This window comes from Globicephala melas, unplaced genomic scaffold (genome assembly GCF_963455315.2).
Source record: "Globicephala melas unplaced genomic scaffold, mGloMel1.2 SCAFFOLD_800, whole genome shotgun sequence".
In the NCBI taxonomy this organism is placed as follows: domain Eukaryota; kingdom Metazoa; phylum Chordata; class Mammalia; order Artiodactyla; family Delphinidae; genus Globicephala; species Globicephala melas.
The window spans coordinates 14,541-32,361 of record NW_027207933.1 but is presented as its reverse complement, the minus strand read 5'-3'; the positions used below and the strand labels follow the sequence as shown (position 1 = coordinate 32,361).

General features: G+C 76.8%; 17 non-coding genes across 17 annotated transcripts; all 17 read right to left on the bottom strand.

The window, feature by feature from the left end:
* Positions 1-620: 620 nt before the first annotated feature.
* LOC132595252 (5S ribosomal RNA) lies at positions 621-739 on the bottom strand. The gene has a single exon (XR_009561407.1). It is a non-coding gene; the product is annotated as a 5S ribosomal RNA (ribosomal RNA).
* Positions 740-1,671: 932 nt separating this feature from the next.
* Positions 1,672-1,790, bottom strand: LOC132595251 (5S ribosomal RNA). Its single transcript, XR_009561406.1, has one exon. It is a non-coding gene; the product is annotated as a 5S ribosomal RNA (ribosomal RNA).
* A 931-nt stretch (positions 1,791-2,721) lies between these two features.
* Positions 2,722-2,840, bottom strand: LOC132595250 (5S ribosomal RNA). The gene has a single exon (XR_009561405.1). It is a non-coding gene; the product is annotated as a 5S ribosomal RNA (ribosomal RNA).
* A 932-nt stretch (positions 2,841-3,772) lies between these two features.
* On the bottom strand, positions 3,773-3,891 carry LOC132595249 (5S ribosomal RNA). Its single transcript, XR_009561404.1, has one exon. It is a non-coding gene; the product is annotated as a 5S ribosomal RNA (ribosomal RNA).
* A 932-nt stretch (positions 3,892-4,823) lies between these two features.
* LOC132595248 (5S ribosomal RNA) lies at positions 4,824-4,942 on the bottom strand. Its single transcript, XR_009561403.1, has one exon. It is a non-coding gene; the product is annotated as a 5S ribosomal RNA (ribosomal RNA).
* Positions 4,943-5,874: 932 nt separating this feature from the next.
* On the bottom strand, positions 5,875-5,993 carry LOC132595247 (5S ribosomal RNA). The gene has a single exon (XR_009561402.1). It is a non-coding gene; the product is annotated as a 5S ribosomal RNA (ribosomal RNA).
* A 931-nt stretch (positions 5,994-6,924) lies between these two features.
* Positions 6,925-7,043, bottom strand: LOC132595245 (5S ribosomal RNA). The gene has a single exon (XR_009561400.1). It is a non-coding gene; the product is annotated as a 5S ribosomal RNA (ribosomal RNA).
* A 932-nt stretch (positions 7,044-7,975) lies between these two features.
* Positions 7,976-8,094, bottom strand: LOC132595244 (5S ribosomal RNA). The gene has a single exon (XR_009561399.1). It is a non-coding gene; the product is annotated as a 5S ribosomal RNA (ribosomal RNA).
* A 932-nt stretch (positions 8,095-9,026) lies between these two features.
* On the bottom strand, positions 9,027-9,145 carry LOC132595243 (5S ribosomal RNA). The gene has a single exon (XR_009561398.1). It is a non-coding gene; the product is annotated as a 5S ribosomal RNA (ribosomal RNA).
* A 931-nt stretch (positions 9,146-10,076) lies between these two features.
* Positions 10,077-10,195, bottom strand: LOC132595242 (5S ribosomal RNA). The gene has a single exon (XR_009561397.1). It is a non-coding gene; the product is annotated as a 5S ribosomal RNA (ribosomal RNA).
* Positions 10,196-11,127: 932 nt separating this feature from the next.
* LOC132595241 (5S ribosomal RNA) lies at positions 11,128-11,246 on the bottom strand. Its single transcript, XR_009561396.1, has one exon. It is a non-coding gene; the product is annotated as a 5S ribosomal RNA (ribosomal RNA).
* A 931-nt stretch (positions 11,247-12,177) lies between these two features.
* LOC132595240 (5S ribosomal RNA) lies at positions 12,178-12,296 on the bottom strand. The gene has a single exon (XR_009561395.1). It is a non-coding gene; the product is annotated as a 5S ribosomal RNA (ribosomal RNA).
* A 932-nt stretch (positions 12,297-13,228) lies between these two features.
* Positions 13,229-13,347, bottom strand: LOC132595239 (5S ribosomal RNA). The gene has a single exon (XR_009561394.1). It is a non-coding gene; the product is annotated as a 5S ribosomal RNA (ribosomal RNA).
* Positions 13,348-14,279: 932 nt separating this feature from the next.
* On the bottom strand, positions 14,280-14,398 carry LOC132595238 (5S ribosomal RNA). The gene has a single exon (XR_009561393.1). It is a non-coding gene; the product is annotated as a 5S ribosomal RNA (ribosomal RNA).
* A 931-nt stretch (positions 14,399-15,329) lies between these two features.
* On the bottom strand, positions 15,330-15,448 carry LOC132595237 (5S ribosomal RNA). Its single transcript, XR_009561392.1, has one exon. It is a non-coding gene; the product is annotated as a 5S ribosomal RNA (ribosomal RNA).
* Positions 15,449-16,380: 932 nt separating this feature from the next.
* Positions 16,381-16,499, bottom strand: LOC132595236 (5S ribosomal RNA). The gene has a single exon (XR_009561391.1). It is a non-coding gene; the product is annotated as a 5S ribosomal RNA (ribosomal RNA).
* A 932-nt stretch (positions 16,500-17,431) lies between these two features.
* On the bottom strand, positions 17,432-17,550 carry LOC132595234 (5S ribosomal RNA). Its single transcript, XR_009561389.1, has one exon. It is a non-coding gene; the product is annotated as a 5S ribosomal RNA (ribosomal RNA).
* Between the last annotated feature and the right edge of the window lie 271 nt (positions 17,551-17,821).

The window sequence follows — 17,821 nt, the reverse complement described above, 5'->3', positions numbered from 1 at the left end:
CGCGGCCCTAGGCGCAGCCCGGCCGCAGCCCGGGCCGGCCCTCCTGCCCGACAGCAGCTGGCCCGAAGCCACCGGGAGCCACCATTGAGTCGCCACGGCCCCTCAGCCCCGGCAAGGCCACCCTTGCCCCCACACCCCCCGCCGAGCTCAGGACCCCGCCCCTGGTGGCCGGCAGGCCCGGGGAAGCGGCCCCTGCCCTCGATCCCGCTCCCGCACCCGGCCGCGGTGACACGCCAGAGGGGCGGGGTGGGGGGGGGCTTTTGTCAGAGGGAGCTGTGGAGGGACACACCGGCACACAGGTGGCGGCGCCGGGGCTGGGCGCCGGTGGGGGCGGCCAGGTGCAGGTCGAGGGGCTCGCGGGCCGAAAGGACGGCAACTGGGCCCGCGGCGGAGTCTGGGTCCGGGCCAGCCACCCCGGGAGCGTCTGGGGTGCGCCTGCCTTCCAGGGCCGCCTTCTGGCCGCCTGGCCGGCCGGGCCGGCGGGGAGCGACCCCGCCGGCGCGCGCCGTGGTGGGAGGGGCCTGAGGAGGTGGGGCCTGCAGCGGGGCCCGGCGGGGGCGGAGCCGGCGGCCCCCGCCGCGGGCGAGTAAAGGAGAAGGCGGGCGGAGCGGGAGGCAAAAAGCCTACAGCACCCGGTATTCCCAGGCGGTCTCCCATCCAAGTACTAACCAGGCCCGACCCTGCTTAGCTTCCGAGATCAGACGAGATCGGGCGCGTTCAGGGTGGTATGGCCGTAGACGGGGGCGGGGGGCCGCGGGCGGCCTCTTGAGGCCCAGTTTCGCTGGCGCTGGCGCCTTAACGCCAGCCTGGCGGCCGGCCCGCCCCGGCAGGGCCCCCTCGCCCGCCCAGGCAGGGGCAACGGAGGTCTCGGGTATCGGGCGGCGGCGGAGGGTTTGGCGACCACCTCCCAGCCCAGGGCGGCCGTGACCCAGCAAACCCTTCGGCGCTTGGCGCCCCGCCCAAGATCCCGCACGTCGCTCACAGGGACGTGGCCCCGGAGGCTTCAGGGCCCGGGGCCCGCGGTCCCTTGGGCATCGGCCCTGCCCGCCCACGCGGCCCTAGGCGCAGCCCGGCCGCAGCCCGGGCCGGCCCTCCTGCCCGACAGCAGCTGGCCCGAAGCCACCGGGAGCCACCATTGAGTCGCCACGGCCCCTCAGCCCCGGCAAGGCCACCCTTGCCCCCACACCCCCCGCCGAGCTCAGGACCCCGCCCCTGGTGGCCGGCAGGCCCGGGGAAGCGGCCCCTGCCCTCGATCCCGCTCCCGCACCCGGCCGCGGTGACACGCCAGAGGGGCGGGGTGGGGGGGGGCTTTTGTCGGAGGGAGCTGTGGAGGGACACACCGGCACACAGGTGGCGGCGCCGGGGTTGGGCGCCGGTGGGGGCGGCCAGGTGCAGGTCGAGGGGCTCGCGGGCCGAAAGGACGGCAACTGGGCCCGCGGCGGAGTCTGGGTCCGGGCCAGCCACCCCGGGAGCGTCTGGGGTGCGGCTGCCTTCCAGGGCCGCCTTCTGGCCGCCTGGCCGGCCGGGCCGGCGGGGAGCGACCCCGCCGGCGCGCGCCGTGGTGGGAGGGGCCTGAGGAGGTGGGGCCTGCAGCGGGGCCCGGCGGGGGCGGAGCCGGCGGCCCCCGCCGCGGGCGAGTAAAGGAGAAGGCGGGCGGAGCGGGAGGCAAAAAGCCTACAGCACCCGGTATTCCCAGGCGGTCTCCCATCCAAGTACTAACCAGGCCCGACCCTGCTTAGCTTCCGAGATCAGACGAGATCGGGCGCGTTCAGGGTGGTATGGCCGTAGACGGGGGCGGGGGGCCGCGGGCGGCCTCTTGAGGCCCAGTTTCGCTGGCGCTGGCGCCTTAACGCCAGCCTGGCGGCCGGCCCGCCCCGGCAGGGCCCCCTCGCCCGCCCAGGCAGGGGCAACGGAGGTCTCGGGTATCGGGCGGCGGCGGAGGGTTTGGCGACCACCTCCCAGCCCAGGGCGGCCGTGACCCAGCAAACCCTTCGGCGCTTGGCGCCCCGCCCAAGATCCCGCACGTCGCTCACAGGGACGTGGCCCCGGAGGCTTCAGGGCCCGGGGCCCGCGGTCCCTTGGGCATCGGCCCTGCCCGCCCACGCGGCCCTAGGCGCAGCCCGGCCGCAGCCCGGGCCGGCCCTCCTGCCCGACAGCAGCTGGCCCGAAGCCACCGGGAGCCACCATTGAGTCGCCACGGCCCCTCAGCCCCGGCAAGGCCACCCTTGCCCCCACACCCCCCGCCGAGCTCAGGACCCCGCCCCTGGTGGCCGGCAGGCCCGGGGAAGCGGCCCCTGCCCTCGATCCCGCTCCCGCACCCGGCCGCGGTGACACGCCAGAGGGGCGGGGTGGGGGGGGGCTTTTGTCGGAGGGAGCTGTGGAGGGACACACCGGCACACAGGTGGCGGCGCCGGGGCTGGGCGCCGGTGGGGGCGGCCAGGTGCAGGTCGAGGGGCTCGCGGGCCGAAAGGACGGCAACTGGGCCCGCGGCGGAGTCTGGGTCCGGGCCAGCCACCCCGGGAGCGTCTGGGGTGCGCCTGCCTTCCAGGGCCGCCTTCTGGCCGCCTGGCCGGCCGGGCCGGCGGGGAGCGACCCCGCCGGCGCGCGCCGTGGTGGGAGGGGCCTGAGGAGGTGGGGCCTGCAGCGGGGCCCGGCGGGGGCGGAGCCGGCGACCCCGCCGCGGGCGAGTAAAGGAGAAGGCGGGCGGAGCGGGAGGCAAAAAGCCTACAGCACCCGGTATTCCCAGGCGGTCTCCCATCCAAGTACTAACCAGGCCCGACCCTGCTTAGCTTCCGAGATCAGACGAGATCGGGCGCGTTCAGGGTGGTATGGCCGTAGACGGGGGCGGGGGGCCGCGGGCGGCCTCTTGAGGCCCAGTTTCGCTGGCGCTGGCGCCTTAACGCCAGCCTGGCGGCCGGCCCGCCCCGGCAGGGCCCCCTCGCCCGCCCAGGCAGGGGCAACGGAGGTCTCGGGTATCGGGCGGCGGCGGAGGGTTTGGCGACCACCTCCCAGCCCAGGGCGGCCGTGACCCAGCAAACCCTTCGGCGCTTGGCGCCCCGCCCAAGATCCCGCACGTCGCTCACAGGGACGTGGCCCCGGAGGCTTCAGGGCCCGGGGCCCGCGGTCCCTTGGGCATCGGCCCTGCCCGCCCACGCGGCCCTAGGCGCAGCCCGGCCGCAGCCCGGGCCGGCCCTCCTGCCCGACAGCAGCTGGCCCGAAGCCACCGGGAGCCACCAATGAGTCGCCACGGCCCCTCAGCCCCGGCAAGGCCACCCTTGCCCCCACACCCCCCGCCGAGCTCAGGACCCCGCCCCTGGTGGCCGGCAGGCCCGGGGAAGCGGCCCCTGCCCTCGATCCCGCTCCCGCACCCGGCCGCGGTGACACGCCAGAGGGGCGGGGTGGGGGGGGGCTTTTGTCGGAGGGAGCTGTGGAGGGACACACCGGCACACAGGTGGCGGCGCCGGGGCTGGGCGCCGGTGGGGGCGGCCAGGTGCAGGTCGAGGGGCTCGCGGGCCGAAAGGACGGCAACTGGGCCCGCGGCGGAGTCTGGGTCCGGGCCAGCCACCCCGGGAGCGTCTGGGGTGCGCCTGCCTTCCAGGGCCGCCTTCTGGCCGCCTGGCCGGCCGGGCCGGCGGGGAGCGACCCCGCCGGCGCGCGCCGTGGTGGGAGGGGCCTGAGGAGGTGGGGCCTGCAGCGGGGCCCGGCGGGGGCGGAGCCGGCGGCCCCCGCCGCGGGCGAGTAAAGGAGAAGGCGGGCGGAGCGGGAGGCAAAAAGCCTACAGCACCCGGTATTCCCAGGCGGTCTCCCATCCAAGTACTAACCAGGCCCGACCCTGCTTAGCTTCCGAGATCAGACGAGATCGGGCGCGTTCAGGGTGGTATGGCCGTAGACGGGGGCGGGGGGCCGCGGGCGGCCTCTTGAGGCCCAGTTTCGCTGGCGCTGGCGCCTTAACGCCAGCCTGGCGGCCGGCCCGCCCCGGCAGGGCCCCCTCGCCCGCCCAGGCAGGGGCAACGGAGGTCTCGGGTATCGGGCGGCGGCGGAGGGTTTGGCGACCACCTCCCAGCCCAGGGCGGCCGTGACCCAGCAAACCCTTCGGCGCTTGGCGCCCCGCCCAAGATCCCGCACGTCGCTCACAGGGACGTGGCCCCGGAGGCTTCAGGGCCCGGGGCCCGCGGTCCCTTGGGCATCGGCCCTGCCCGCCCACGCGGCCCTAGGCGCAGCCCGGCCGCAGCCCGGGCCGGCCCTCCTGCCCGACAGCAGCTGGCCCGAAGCCACCGGGAGCCACCATTGAGTCGCCACGGCCCCTCAGCCCCGGCAAGGCCACCCTTGCCCCCACACCCCCCGCCGAGCTCAGGACCCCGCCCCTGGTGGCCGGCAGGCCCGGGGAAGCGGCCCCTGCCCTCGATCCCGCTCCCGCACCCGGCCGCGGTGACACGCCAGAGGGGCGGGGTGGGGGGGGGCTTTTGTCAGAGGGAGCTGTGGAGGGACACACCGGCACACAGGTGGCGGCGCCGGGGCTGGGCGCCGGTGGGGGCGGCCAGGTGCAGGTCGAGGGGCTCGCGGGCCGAAAGGACGGCAACTGGGCCCGCGGCGGAGTCTGGGTCCGGGCCAGCCACCCCGGGAGCGTCTGGGGTGCGCCTGCCTTCCAGGGCCGCCTTCTGGCCGCCTGGCCGGCCGGGCCGGCGGGGAGCGACCCCGCCGGCGCGCGCCGTGGTGGGAGGGGCCTGAGGAGGTGGGGCCTGCAGCGGGGCCCGGCGGGGGCGGAGCCGGCGGCCCCCGCCGCGGGCGAGTAAAGGAGAAGGCGGGCGGAGCGGGAGGCAAAAAGCCTACAGCACCCGGTATTCCCAGGCGGTCTCCCATCCAAGTACTAACCAGGCCCGACCCTGCTTAGCTTCCGAGATCAGACGAGATCGGGCGCGTTCAGGGTGGTATGGCCGTAGACGGGGGCGGGGGGCCGCGGGCGGCCTCTTGAGGCCCAGTTTCGCTGGCGCTGGCGCCTTAACGCCAGCCTGGCGGCCGGCCCGCCCCGGCAGGGCCCCCTCGCCCGCCCAGGCAGGGGCAACGGAGGTCTCGGGTATCGGGCGGCGGCGGAGGGTTTGGCGACCACCTCCCAGCCCAGGGCGGCCGTGACCCAGCAAACCCTTCGGCGCTTGGCGCCCCGCCCAAGATCCCGCACGTCGCTCACAGGGACGTGGCCCCGGAGGCTTCAGGGCCCGGGGCCCGCGGTCCCTTGGGCATCGGCCCTGCCCGCCCACGCGGCCCTAGGCGCAGCCCGGCCGCAGCCCGGGCCGGCCCTCCTGCCCGACAGCAGCTGGCCCGAAGCCACCGGGAGCCACCATTGAGTCGCCACGGCCCCTCAGCCCCGGCAAGGCCACCCTTGCCCCCACACCCCCCGCCGAGCTCAGGACCCCGCCCCTGGTGGCCGGCAGGCCCGGGGAAGCGGCCCCTGCCCTCGATCCCGCTCCCGCACCCGGCCGCGGTGACACGCCAGAGGGGCGGGGTGGGGGGGGGCTTTTGTCGGAGGGAGCTGTGGAGGGACACACCGGCACACAGGTGGCGGCGCCGGGGTTGGGCGCCGGTGGGGGCGGCCAGGTGCAGGTCGAGGGGCTCGCGGGCCGAAAGGACGGCAACTGGGCCCGCGGCGGAGTCTGGGTCCGGGCCAGCCACCCCGGGAGCGTCTGGGGTGCGGCTGCCTTCCAGGGCCGCCTTCTGGCCGCCTGGCCGGCCGGGCCGGCGGGGAGCGACCCCGCCGGCGCGCGCCGTGGTGGGAGGGGCCTGAGGAGGTGGGGCCTGCAGCGGGGCCCGGCGGGGGCGGAGCCGGCGGCCCCCGCCGCGGGCGAGTAAAGGAGAAGGCGGGCGGAGCGGGAGGCAAAAAGCCTACAGCACCCGGTATTCCCAGGCGGTCTCCCATCCAAGTACTAACCAGGCCCGACCCTGCTTAGCTTCCGAGATCAGACGAGATCGGGCGCGTTCAGGGTGGTATGGCCGTAGACGGGGGCGGGGGGCCGCGGGCGGCCTCTTGAGGCCCAGTTTCGCTGGCGCTGGCGCCTTAACGCCAGCCTGGCGGCCGGCCCGCCCCGGCAGGGCCCCCTCGCCCGCCCAGGCAGGGGCAACGGAGGTCTCGGGTATCGGGCGGCGGCGGAGGGTTTGGCGACCACCTCCCAGCCCAGGGCGGCCGTGACCCAGCAAACCCTTCGGCGCTTGGCGCCCCGCCCAAGATCCCGCACGTCGCTCACAGGGACGTGGCCCCGGAGGCTTCAGGGCCCGGGGCCCGCGGTCCCTTGGGCATCGGCCCTGCCCGCCCACGCGGCCCTAGGCGCAGCCCGGCCGCAGCCCGGGCCGGCCCTCCTGCCCGACAGCAGCTGGCCCGAAGCCACCGGGAGCCACCATTGAGTCGCCACGGCCCCTCAGCCCCGGCAAGGCCACCCTTGCCCCCACACCCCCCGCCGAGCTCAGGACCCCGCCCCTGGTGGCCGGCAGGCCCGGGGAAGCGGCCCCTGCCCTCGATCCCGCTCCCGCACCCGGCCGCGGTGACACGCCAGAGGGGCGGGGTGGGGGGGGGCTTTTGTCGGAGGGAGCTGTGGAGGGACACACCGGCACACAGGTGGCGGCGCCGGGGTTGGGCGCCGGTGGGGGCGGCCAGGTGCAGGTCGAGGGGCTCGCGGGCCGAAAGGACGGCAACTGGGCCCGCGGCGGAGTCTGGGTCCGGGCCAGCCACCCCGGGAGCGTCTGGGGTGCGGCTGCCTTCCAGGGCCGCCTTCTGGCCGCCTGGCCGGCCGGGCCGGCGGGGAGCGACCCCGCCGGCGCGCGCCGTGGTGGGAGGGGCCTGAGGAGGTGGGGCCTGCAGCGGGGCCCGGCGGGGGCGGAGCCGGCGACCCCGCCGCGGGCGAGTAAAGGAGAAGGCGGGCGGAGCGGGAGGCAAAAAGCCTACAGCACCCGGTATTCCCAGGCGGTCTCCCATCCAAGTACTAACCAGGCCCGACCCTGCTTAGCTTCCGAGATCAGACGAGATCGGGCGCGTTCAGGGTGGTATGGCCGTAGACGGGGGCGGGGGGCCGCGGGCGGCCTCTTGAGGCCCAGTTTCGCTGGCGCTGGCGCCTTAACGCCAGCCTGGCGGCCGGCCCGCCCCGGCAGGGCCCCCTCGCCCGCCCAGGCAGGGGCAACGGAGGTCTCGGGTATCGGGCGGCGGCGGAGGGTTTGGCGACCACCTCCCAGCCCAGGGCGGCCGTGACCCAGCAAACCCTTCGGCGCTTGGCGCCCCGCCCAAGATCCCGCACGTCGCTCACAGGGACGTGGCCCCAGAGGCTTCAGGGCCCGGGGCCCGCGGTCCCTTGGGCATCGGCCCTGCCCGCCCACGCGGCCCTAGGCGCAGCCCGGCCGCAGCCCGGGCCGGCCCTCCTGCCCGACAGCAGCTGGCCCGAAGCCACCGGGAGCCACCAATGAGTCGCCACGGCCCCTCAGCCCCGGCAAGGCCACCCTTGCCCCCACACCCCCCGCCGAGCTCAGGACCCCGCCCCTGGTGGCCGGCAGGCCCGGGGAAGCGGCCCCTGCCCTCGATCCCGCTCCCGCACCCGGCCGCGGTGACACGCCAGAGGGGCGGGGTGGGGGGGGGCTTTTGTCGGAGGGAGCTGTGGAGGGACACACCGGCACACAGGTGGCGGCGCCGGGGCTGGGCGCCGGTGGGGGCGGCCAGGTGCAGGTCGAGGGGCTCGCGGGCCGAAAGGACGGCAACTGGGCCCGCGGCGGAGTCTGGGTCCGGGCCAGCCACCCCGGGAGCGTCTGGGGTGCGCCTGCCTTCCAGGGCCGCCTTCTGGCCGCCTGGCCGGCCGGGCCGGCGGGGAGCGACCCCGCCGGCGCGCGCCGTGGTGGGAGGGGCCTGAGGAGGTGGGGCCTGCAGCGGGGCCCGGCGGGGGCGGAGCCGGCGGCCCCCGCCGCGGGCGAGTAAAGGAGAAGGCGGGCGGAGCGGGAGGCAAAAAGCCTACAGCACCCGGTATTCCCAGGCGGTCTCCCATCCAAGTACTAACCAGGCCCGACCCTGCTTAGCTTCCGAGATCAGACGAGATCGGGCGCGTTCAGGGTGGTATGGCCGTAGACGGGGGCGGGGGGCCGCGGGCGGCCTCTTGAGGCCCAGTTTCGCTGGCGCTGGCGCCTTAACGCCAGCCTGGCGGCCGGCCCGCCCCGGCAGGGCCCCCTCGCCCGCCCAGGCAGGGGCAACGGAGGTCTCGGGTATCGGGCGGCGGCGGAGGGTTTGGCGACCACCTCCCAGCCCAGGGCGGCCGTGACCCAGCAAACCCTTCGGCGCTTGGCGCCCCGCCCAAGATCCCGCACGTCGCTCACAGGGACGTGGCCCCGGAGGCTTCAGGGCCCGGGGCCCGCGGTCCCTTGGGCATCGGCCCTGCCCGCCCACGCGGCCCTAGGCGCAGCCCGGCCGCAGCCCGGGCCGGCCCTCCTGCCCGACAGCAGCTGGCCCGAAGCCACCGGGAGCCACCATTGAGTCGCCACGGCCCCTCAGCCCCGGCAAGGCCACCCTTGCCCCCACACCCCCCGCCGAGCTCAGGACCCCGCCCCTGGTGGCCGGCAGGCCCGGGGAAGCGGCCCCTGCCCTCGATCCCGCTCCCGCACCCGGCCGCGGTGACACGCCAGAGGGGCGGGGTGGGGGGGGGCTTTTGTCAGAGGGAGCTGTGGAGGGACACACCGGCACACAGGTGGCGGCGCCGGGGCTGGGCGCCGGTGGGGGCGGCCAGGTGCAGGTCGAGGGGCTCGCGGGCCGAAAGGACGGCAACTGGGCCCGCGGCGGAGTCTGGGTCCGGGCCAGCCACCCCGGGAGCGTCTGGGGTGCGCCTGCCTTCCAGGGCCGCCTTCTGGCCGCCTGGCCGGCCGGGCCGGCGGGGAGCGACCCCGCCGGCGCGCGCCGTGGTGGGAGGGGCCTGAGGAGGTGGGGCCTGCAGCGGGGCCCGGCGGGGGCGGAGCCGGCGGCCCCCGCCGCGGGCGAGTAAAGGAGAAGGCGGGCGGAGCGGGAGGCAAAAAGCCTACAGCACCCGGTATTCCCAGGCGGTCTCCCATCCAAGTACTAACCAGGCCCGACCCTGCTTAGCTTCCGAGATCAGACGAGATCGGGCGCGTTCAGGGTGGTATGGCCGTAGACGGGGGCGGGGGGCCGCGGGCGGCCTCTTGAGGCCCAGTTTCGCTGGCGCTGGCGCCTTAACGCCAGCCTGGCGGCCGGCCCGCCCCGGCAGGGCCCCCTCGCCCGCCCAGGCAGGGGCAACGGAGGTCTCGGGTATCGGGCGGCGGCGGAGGGTTTGGCGACCACCTCCCAGCCCAGGGCGGCCGTGACCCAGCAAACCCTTCGGCGCTTGGCGCCCCGCCCAAGATCCCGCACGTCGCTCACAGGGACGTGGCCCCGGAGGCTTCAGGGCCCGGGGCCCGCGGTCCCTTGGGCATCGGCCCTGCCCGCCCACGCGGCCCTAGGCGCAGCCCGGCCGCAGCCCGGGCCGGCCCTCCTGCCCGACAGCAGCTGGCCCGAAGCCACCGGGAGCCACCATTGAGTCGCCACGGCCCCTCAGCCCCGGCAAGGCCACCCTTGCCCCCACACCCCCCGCCGAGCTCAGGACCCCGCCCCTGGTGGCCGGCAGGCCCGGGGAAGCGGCCCCTGCCCTCGATCCCGCTCCCGCACCCGGCCGCGGTGACACGCCAGAGGGGCGGGGTGGGGGGGGGCTTTTGTCGGAGGGAGCTGTGGAGGGACACACCGGCACACAGGTGGCGGCGCCGGGGTTGGGCGCCGGTGGGGGCGGCCAGGTGCAGGTCGAGGGGCTCGCGGGCCGAAAGGACGGCAACTGGGCCCGCGGCGGAGTCTGGGTCCGGGCCAGCCACCCCGGGAGCGTCTGGGGTGCGGCTGCCTTCCAGGGCCGCCTTCTGGCCGCCTGGCCGGCCGGGCCGGCGGGGAGCGACCCCGCCGGCGCGCGCCGTGGTGGGAGGGGCCTGAGGAGGTGGGGCCTGCAGCGGGGCCCGGCGGGGGCGGAGCCGGCGACCCCGCCGCGGGCGAGTAAAGGAGAAGGCGGGCGGACTGGGAGGCAAAAAGCCTACAGCACCCGGTATTCCCAGGCGGTCTCCCATCCAAGTACTAACCAGGCCCGACCCTGCTTAGCTTCCGAGATCAGACGAGATCGGGCGCGTTCAGGGTGGTATGGCCGTAGACGGGGGCGGGGGACCGCGGGCGGCCTCTTGAGGCCCAGTTTCGCTGGCGCTGGCGCCTTAACGCCAGCCTGGCGGCCGGCCCGCCCCGGCAGGGCCCCCTCGCCCGCCCAGGCAGGGGCAACGGAGGTCTCGGGTATCGGGCGGCGGCGGAGGGTTTGGCGACCACCTCCCAGCCCAGGGCGGCCGTGACCCAGCAAACCCTTCGGCGCTTGGCGCCCCGCCCAAGATCCCGCACGTCGCTCACAGGGACGTGGCCCCGGAGGCTTCAGGGCCCGGGGCCCGCGGTCCCTTGGGCATCGGCCCTGCCCGCCCACGCGGCCCTAGGCGCAGCCCGGCCGCAGCCCGGGCCGGCCCTCCTGCCCGACAGCAGCTGGCCCGAAGCCACCGGGAGCCACCAATGAGTCGCCACGGCCCCTCAGCCCCGGCAAGGCCACCCTTGCCCCCACACCCCCCGCCGAGCTCAGGACCCCGCCCCTGGTGGCCGGCAGGCCCGGGGAAGCGGCCCCTGCCCTCGATCCCGCTCCCGCACCCGGCCGCGGTGACACGCCAGAGGGGCGGGGTGGGGGGGGGCTTTTGTCGGAGGGAGCTGTGGAGGGACACACCGGCACACAGGTGGCGGCGCCGGGGCTGGGCGCCGGTGGGGGCGGCCAGGTGCAGGTCGAGGGGCTCGCGGGCCGAAAGGACGGCAACTGGGCCCGCGGCGGAGTCTGGGTCCGGGCCAGCCACCCCGGGAGCGTCTGGGGTGCGCCTGCCTTCCAGGGCCGCCTTCTGGCCGCCTGGCCGGCCGGGCCGGCGGGGAGCGACCCCGCCGGCGCGCGCCGTGGTGGGAGGGGCCTGAGGAGGTGGGGCCTGCAGCGGGGCCCGGCGGGGGCGGAGCCGGCGGCCCCCGCCGCGGGCGAGTAAAGGAGAAGGCGGGCGGAGCGGGAGGCAAAAAGCCTACAGCACCCGGTATTCCCAGGCGGTCTCCCATCCAAGTACTAACCAGGCCCGACCCTGCTTAGCTTCCGAGATCAGACGAGATCGGGCGCGTTCAGGGTGGTATGGCCGTAGACGGGGGCGGGGGGCCGCGGGCGGCCTCTTGAGGCCCAGTTTCGCTGGCGCTGGCGCCTTAACGCCAGCCTGGCGGCCGGCCCGCCCCGGCAGGGCCCCCTCGCCCGCCCAGGCAGGGGCAACGGAGGTCTCGGGTATCGGGCGGCGGCGGAGGGTTTGGCGACCACCTCCCAGCCCAGGGCGGCCGTGACCCAGCAAACCCTTCGGCGCTTGGCGCCCCGCCCAAGATCCCGCACGTCGCTCACAGGGACGTGGCCCCGGAGGCTTCAGGGCCCGGGGCCCGCGGTCCCTTGGGCATCGGCCCTGCCCGCCCACGCGGCCCTAGGCGCAGCCCGGCCGCAGCCCGGGCCGGCCCTCCTGCCCGACAGCAGCTGGCCCGAAGCCACCGGGAGCCACCATTGAGTCGCCACGGCCCCTCAGCCCCGGCAAGGCCACCCTTGCCCCCACACCCCCCGCCGAGCTCAGGACCCCGCCCCTGGTGGCCGGCAGGCCCGGGGAAGCGGCCCCTGCCCTCGATCCCGCTCCCGCACCCGGCCGCGGTGACACGCCAGAGGGGCGGGGTGGGGGGGGGCTTTTGTCGGAGGGAGCTGTGGAGGGACACACCGGCACACAGGTGGCGGCGCCGGGGTTGGGCGCCGGTGGGGGCGGCCAGGTGCAGGTCGAGGGGCTCGCGGGCCGAAAGGACGGCAACTGGGCCCGCGGCGGAGTCTGGGTCCGGGCCAGCCACCCCGGGAGCGTCTGGGGTGCGGCTGCCTTCCAGGGCCGCCTTCTGGCCGCCTGGCCGGCCGGGCCGGCGGGGAGCGACCCCGCCGGCGCGCGCCGTGGTGGGAGGGGCCTGAGGAGGTGGGGCCTGCAGCGGGGCCCGGCGGGGGCGGAGCCGGCGACCCCGCCGCGGGCGAGTAAAGGAGAAGGCGGGCGGAGCGGGAGGCAAAAAGCCTACAGCACCCGGTATTCCCAGGCGGTCTCCCATCCAAGTACTAACCAGGCCCGACCCTGCTTAGCTTCCGAGATCAGACGAGATCGGGCGCGTTCAGGGTGGTATGGCCGTAGACGGGGGCGGGGGGCCGCGGGCGGCCTCTTGAGGCCCAGTTTCGCTGGCGCTGGCGCCTTAACGCCAGCCTGGCGGCCGGCCCGCCCCGGCAGGGCCCCCTCGCCCGCCCAGGCAGGGGCAACGGAGGTCTCGGGTATCGGGCGGCGGCGGAGGGTTTGGCGACCACCTCCCAGCCCAGGGCGGCCGTGACCCAGCAAACCCTTCGGCGCTTGGCGCCCCGCCCAAGATCCCGCACGTCGCTCACAGGGTCGTGGCCCCGGAGGCTTCAGGGCCCGGGGCCCGCGGTCCCTTGGGCATCGGCCCTGCCCGCCCACGCGGCCCTAGGCGCAGCCCGGCCGCAGCCCGGGCCGGCCCTCCTGCCCGACAGCAGCTGGCCCGAAGCCACCGGGAGCCACCAATGAGTCGCCACGGCCCCTCAGCCCCGGCAAGGCCACCCTTGCCCCCACACCCCCCGCCGAGCTCAGGACCCCGCCCCTGGTGGCCGGCAGGCCCGGGGAAGCGGCCCCTGCCCTCGATCCCGCTCCCGCACCCGGCCGCGGTGACACGCCAGAGGGGCGGGGTGGGGGGGGGCTTTTGTCGGAGGGAGCTGTGGAGGGACACACCGGCACACAGGTGGCGGCGCCGGGGCTGGGCGCCGGTGGGGGCGGCCAGGTGCAGGTCGAGGGGCTCGCGGGCCGAAAGGACGGCAACTGGGCCCGCGGCGGAGTCTGGGTCCGGGCCAGCCACCCCGGGAGCGTCTGGGGTGCGCCTGCCTTCCAGGGCCGCCTTCTGGCCGCCTGGCCGGCCGGGCCGGCGGGGAGCGACCCCGCCGGCGCGCGCCGTGGTGGGAGGGGCCTGAGGAGGTGGGGCCTGCAGCGGGGCCCGGCGGGGGCGGAGCCGGCGGCCCCCGCCGCGGGCGAGTAAAGGAGAAGGCGGGCGGAGCGGGAGGCAAAAAGCCTACAGCACCCGGTATTCCCAGGCGGTCTCCCATCCAAGTACTAACCAGGCCCGACCCTGCTTAGCTTCCGAGATCAGACGAGATCGGGCGCGTTCAGGGTGGTATGGCCGTAGACGGGGGCGGGGGGCCGCGGGCGGCCTCTTGAGGCCCAGTTTCGCTGGCGCTGGCGCCTTAACGCCAGCCTGGCGGCCGGCCCGCCCCGGCAGGGCCCCCTCGCCCGCCCAGGCAGGGGCAACGGAGGTCTCGGGTATCGGGCGGCGGCGGAGGGTTTGGCGACCACCTCCCAGCCCAGGGCGGCCGTGACCCAGCAAACCCTTCGGCGCTTGGCGCCCCGCCCAAGATCCCGCACGTCGCTCACAGGGACGTGGCCCCGGAGGCTTCAGGGCCCGGGGCCCGCGGTCCCTTGGGCATCGGCCCTGCCCGCCCACGCGGCCCTAGGCGCAGCCCGGCCGCAGCCCGGGCCGGCCCTCCTGCCCGACAGCAGCTGGCCCGAAGCCACCGGGAGCCACCATTGAGTCGCCACGGCCCCTCAGCCCCGGCAAGGCCACCCTTGCCCCCACACCCCCCGCCGAGCTCAGGACCCCGCCCCTGGTGGCCGGCAGGCCCGGGGAAGCGGCCCCTGCCCTCGATCCCGCTCCCGCACCCGGCCGCGGTGACACGCCAGAGGGGCGGGGTGGGGGGGGGCTTTTGTCAGAGGGAGCTGTGGAGGGACACACCGGCACACAGGTGGCGGCGCCGGGGCTGGGCGCCGGTGGGGGCGGCCAGGTGCAGGTCGAGGGGCTCGCGGGCCGAAAGGACGGCAACTGGGCCCGCGGCGGAGTCTGGGTCCGGGCCAGCCACCCCGGGAGCGTCTGGGGTGCGCCTGCCTTCCAGGGCCGCCTTCTGGCCGCCTGGCCGGCCGGGCCGGCGGGGAGCGACCCCGCCGGCGCGCGCCGTGGTGGGAGGGGCCTGAGGAGGTGGGGCCTGCAGCGGGGCCCGGCGGGGGCGGAGCCGGCGGCCCCCGCCGCGGGCGAGTAAAGGAGAAGGCGGGCGGAGCGGGAGGCAAAAAGCCTACAGCACCCGGTATTCCCAGGCGGTCTCCCATCCAAGTACTAACCAGGCCCGACCCTGCTTAGCTTCCGAGATCAGACGAGATCGGGCGCGTTCAGGGTGGTATGGCCGTAGACGGGGGCGGGGGGCCGCGGGCGGCCTCTTGAGGCCCAGTTTCGCTGGCGCTGGCGCCTTAACGCCAGCCTGGCGGCCGGCCCGCCCCGGCAGGGCCCCCTCGCCCGCCCAGGCAGGGGCAACGGAGGTCTCGGGTATCGGGCGGCGGCGGAGGGTTTGGCGACCACCTCCCAGCCCAGGGCGGCCGTGACCCAGCAAACCCTTCGGCGCTTGGCGCCCCGCCCAAGATCCCGCACGTCGCTCACAGGGACGTGGCCCCGGAGGCTTCAGGGCCCGGGGCCCGCGGTCCCTTGGGCATCGGCCCTGCCCGCCCACGCGGCCCTAGGCGCAGCCCGGCCGCAGCCCGGGCCGGCCCTCCTGCCCGACAGCAGCTGGCCCGAAGCCACCGGGAGCCACCATTGAGTCGCCACGGCCCCTCAGCCCCGGCAAGGCCACCCTTGCCCCCACACCCCCCGCCGAGCTCAGGACCCCGCCCCTGGTGGCCGGCAGGCCCGGGGAAGCGGCCCCTGCCCTCGATCCCGCTCCCGCACCCGGCCGCGGTGACACGCCAGAGGGGCGGGGTGGGGGGGGGCTTTTGTCGGAGGGAGCTGTGGAGGGACACACCGGCACACAGGTGGCGGCGCCGGGGTTGGGCGCCGGTGGGGGCGGCCAGGTGCAGGTCGAGGGGCTCGCGGGCCGAAAGGACGGCAACTGGGCCCGCGGCGGAGTCTGGGTCCGGGCCAGCCACCCCGGGAGCGTCTGGGGTGCGGCTGCCTTCCAGGGCCGCCTTCTGGCCGCCTGGCCGGCCGGGCCGGCGGGGAGCGACCCCGCCGGCGCGCGCCGTGGTGGGAGGGGCCTGAGGAGGTGGGGCCTGCAGCGGGGCCCGGCGGGGGCGGAGCCGGCGACCCCGCCGCGGGCGAGTAAAGGAGAAGGCGGGCGGAGCGGGAGGCAAAAAGCCTACAGCACCCGGTATTCCCAGGCGGTCTCCCATCCAAGTACTAACCAGGCCCGACCCTGCTTAGCTTCCGAGATCAGACGAGATCGGGCGCGTTCAGGGTGGTATGGCCGTAGACGGGGGCGGGGGGCCGCGGGCGGCCTCTTGAGGCCCAGTTTCGCTGGCGCTGGCGCCTTAACGCCAGCCTGGCGGCCGGCCCGCCCCGGCAGGGCCCCCTCGCCCGCCCAGGCAGGGGCAACGGAGGTCTCGGGTATCGGGCGGCGGCGGAGGGTTTGGCGACCACCTCCCAGCCCAGGGCGGCCGTGACCCAGCAAACCCTTCGGCGCTTGGCGCCCCGCCCAAGATCCCGCACGTCGCTCACAGGGACGTGGCCCCGGAGGCTTCAGGGCCCGGGGCCCGCGGTCCCTTGGGCATCGGCCCTGCCCGCCCACGCGGCCCTAGGCGCAGCCCGGCCGCAGCCCGGGCCGGCCCTCCTGCCCGACAGCAGCTGGCCCGAAGCCACCGGGAGCCACCAATGAGTCGCCACGGCCCCTCAGCCCCGGCAAGGCCACCCTTGCCCCCACACCCCCCGCCGAGCTCAGGACCCCGCCCCTGGTGGCCGGCAGGCCCGGGGAAGCGGCCCCTGCCCTCGATCCCGCTCCCGCACCCGGCCGCGGTGACACGCCAGAGGGGCGGGGTGGGGGGGGGCTTTTGTCGGAGGGAGCTGTGGAGGGACACACCGGCACACAGGTGGCGGCGCCGGGGCTGGGCGCCGGTGGGGGCGGCCAGGTGCAGGTCGAGGGGCTCGCGGGCCGAAAGGACGGCAACTGGGCCCGCGGCGGAGTCTGGGTCCGGGCCAGCCACCCCGGGAGCGTCTGGGGTGCGCCTGCCTTCCAGGGCCGCCTTCTGGCCGCCTGGCCGGCCGGGCCGGCGGGGAGCGACCCCGCCGGCGCGCGCCGTGGTGGGAGGGGCCTGAGGAGGTGGGGCCTGCAGCGGGGCCCGGCGGGGGCGGAGCCGGCGGCCCCCGCCGCGGGCGAGTAAAGGAGAAGGCGGGCGGAGCGGGAGGCAAAAAGCCTACAGCACCCGGTATTCCCAGGCGGTCTCCCATCCAAGTACTAACCAGGCCCGACCCTGCTTAGCTTCCGAGATCAGACGAGATCGGGCGCGTTCAGGGTGGTATGGCCGTAGACGGGGGCGGGGGGCCGCGGGCGGCCTCTTGAGGCCCAGTTTCGCTGGCGCTGGCGCCTTAACGCCAGCCTGGCGGCCGGCCCGCCCCGGCAGGGCCCCCTCGCCCGCCCAGGCAGGGGCAACGGAGGTCTCGGGTATCGGGCGGCGGCGGAGGGTTTGGCGACCACCTCCCAGCCCAGGGCGGCCGTGACCCAGCAAACCCTTCGGCGCTTGGCGCCCCGCCCAAGATCCCGCACGTCGCTCACAGGGACGTGGCCCCGGAGGCTTCAGGGCCCGGGGCCCGCGGTCCCTTGGGCATCGGCCCTGCCCGCCCACGCGGCCCTAGGCGCAGCCCGGCCGCAGCCCGGGCCGGCCCTCCTGCCCGACAGCAGCTGGCCCGAAGCCACCGGGAGCCACCATTGAGTCGCCACGGCCCCTCAGCCCCGGCAAGGCCACCCTTGCCCCCACACCCCCCGCCGAGCTCAGGACCCCGCCCCTGGTGGCCGGCAGGCCCGGGGAAGCGGCCCCTGCCCTCGATCCCGCTCCCGCACCCGGCCGCGGTGACACGCCAGAGGGGCGGGGTGGGGGGGGGCTTTTGTCAGAGGGAGCTGTGGAGGGACACACCGGCACACAGGTGGCGGCGCCGGGGCTGGGCGCCGGTGGGGGCGGCCAGGTGCAGGTCGAGGGGCTCGCGGGCCGAAAGGACGGCAACTGGGCCCGCGGCGGAGTCTGGGTCCGGGCCAGCCACCCCGGGAGCGTCTGGGGTGCGCCTGCCTTCCAGGGCCGCCTTCTGGCCGCCTGGCCGGCCGGGCCGGCGGGGAGCGACCCCGCCGGCGCGCGCCGTGGTGGGAGGGGCCTGAGGAGGTGGGGCCTGCAGCGGGGCCCGGCGGGGGCGGAGCCGGCGGCCCCCGCCGCGGGCGAGTAAAGGAGAAGGCGGGCGGAGCGGGAGGCAAAAAGCCTACAGCACCCGGTATTCCCAGGCGGTCTCCCATCCAAGTACTAACCAGGCCCGACCCTGCTTAGCTTCCGAGATCAGACGAGATCGGGCGCGTTCAGGGTGGTATGGCCGTAGACGGGGGCGGGGGGCCGCGGGCGGCCTCTTGAGGCCCAGTTTCGCTGGCGCTGGCGCCTTAACGCCAGCCTGGCGGCCGGCCCGCCCCGGCAGGGCCCCCTCGCCCGCCCAGGCAGGGGCAACGGAGGTCTCGGGTATCGGGCGGCGGCGGAGGGTTTGGCGACCACCTCCCAGCCCAGGGCGGCCGTGACCCAGCAAACCCTTCGGCGCTTGGCGCCCCGCCCAAGATCCCGCACGTCGCTCACAGGGACGTGGCCCCGGAGGCTTCAGGGC